The 1,990-nt window shown below is 53.6% G+C and overlaps 1 pseudogene; it reads left to right on the plus strand.

The window, feature by feature from the left end:
• Nucleotides 1-405: 405 nt before the first annotated feature.
• LOC123405110 lies at nt 406-1,431 on the plus strand (annotated as a pseudogene).
• Nucleotides 1,432-1,990: the final 559 nt, after the last annotated feature.

The raw sequence follows: 1,990 nt of genomic DNA on the forward strand, positions 1-1,990 counted from the left end.
TTCATACATATTATACAATCTTTCTATATAAACCTTTATCATTTTGTAATGCGCAATTAGCATTTTTCAATTTTCATACATAAAGTGATTTGTATAAGAAAAACGTTCTAAATCAACCAGTTGATTTATCCACCGCGTAAACTGCCTCGAGCTCCAACCATGGGTCCCTCTATGGCACACCTTATCTCTTCCCTCTCTTCCCACCTTATCTGTTCCCCGCTCCCTCCGTCTCACCCACGAAGCAGCAACGGGAGCCGCCGCAATCCGCTGTCGCACTGTAGCGCTACACTACAACATCTCTGAGCTGCATCCCACCTTTTCGTCGCCTTCACCGCAGATCCCGTCGCAGCCGCCACGCTGCATCGCCGCACGCGTCGTCGGCAACGTTGCAACACGACATCTATCATGACCGCCGGTGCTGCATTGCAGTTTTCGTCATCATCGCCGCCCGCTGTGTCGCAGCTCCCGCCACGGCCGTCGTGCTGCGTCGCCGCACGCATCGTCGGCAATCCTGCATCGCAGCATCTGTCATGACCACCTAGGTTGCATCGCACCTTTCATCGTCATCACCGCCCGTTGCATCGCAGCTCCCGCCTGGACCGTCGTGCTGCGTCACCGGCAACGCTGCATCGCAGCATCTGTCATGACCACCAGTGCTGCATCACAGCTTTCGTCGTCATCACCGCCCACTGTGTCGCAGGTCCCGCCCCGACCACCGTGCTGCATCGCCGCACGCGTCGCCGGCAACGCTACATCACAACATCTGTCATGACCGTCGGTGCTCCATTGCAGCTTTCGTTGTCGTCGCCGCCCGCTCCGTAGTAGCTTCCGCCATGGCCGCCGCACTGGGTTGAAACACCTGTCGCCGGCAACACTACATCACAACATCCACCATGGCCGCCGCACTGGGTTGAAACACCTGTCGCCGGCAACACTACATCACAACATCCGCCATGGCCGCCGGTGCTGCATCGCAGCTTTCATCGTCGTCGCCGCCCGCTGCGTCGCAACTTCCGTCATGGCCGTCATGCTGCGTTGAAGCACCCATCTCCACCCGCTGCGTCGCAACTTCCGCCATGGCCGTTGTGCTGCGTTGAAGCACCCGTCGCCGGTGAAGCAACATCGAAGCGGCATGTGTTCCAATGGAGCATCGTCGGCGGCGTCACGAGCTGTGTTGGACCGTTGTCGCATGGAAGTTGTCGCTGTAGTGAAGCAACGTCGGAGGCTCCCCGGGCTCCAATACAACTCCCGCCAGCGGCTCCGCGTGATGCAAGATCGAAGGGGAGAAGGGGATCTGATGTGCGATGCGGGAAGGAGATCTTGCTTGTGTTGATCATTCAAACCAGCTGTGGATCCGAATATGTCGTAGGGCTGATCAAACGGATAAAGAGGGGGCTTAAATCTTTTTGGCATCAACCGATTGATTTATAGCACTGGCCTTTGTACAATAGATATATCCAGAATATTTTAAAATACAAGCAAAAAATATAAAAATAAAAAAGTGATTGTAAAAATGCAATTTTTAAAAAATGCTGAAGGCATGTAGGCCGCGCTGGGACGGACCAATTTGACGGGGTGAAATGAGAAGTCCTACTGTCTCGCGTGAAGTAAGACCTAGGCCAGATCGCGTGAAGTAGGACGCCCACGTGCCTGAGACAGCTATACGTGTATATATATATATCAAGTCCACGGAACACAATACGTATATATATATATTGTGGATTCAGCCAGTTGGAGGCTATTGCATGACGAGAAGGAGTAGCTCTCGCGGCTGTTCATAGAGCATCTCCAACAGCCGCGCTTCGTGCCGCGCCTAAAAAACATGTTTGCCGCGCGCCCATCGCCTGGTTTGGCGCGTCGCGCAGCGCTGGCTCCAGCAGTCGCGCTAAAATGCAGCGCGCGCGCCGCTCTAGCAGCGCGCAAATATATGGCTTTTGGACACAAAATAAATTTAAAACATTCATCAAAATGCAATGAACATGTGAAATTT

This window comes from Hordeum vulgare, chromosome 6H (assembly GCF_904849725.1).
Source record: "Hordeum vulgare subsp. vulgare chromosome 6H, MorexV3_pseudomolecules_assembly, whole genome shotgun sequence".
Lineage (NCBI taxonomy): Eukaryota > Viridiplantae > Streptophyta > Magnoliopsida > Poales > Poaceae > Hordeum > Hordeum vulgare.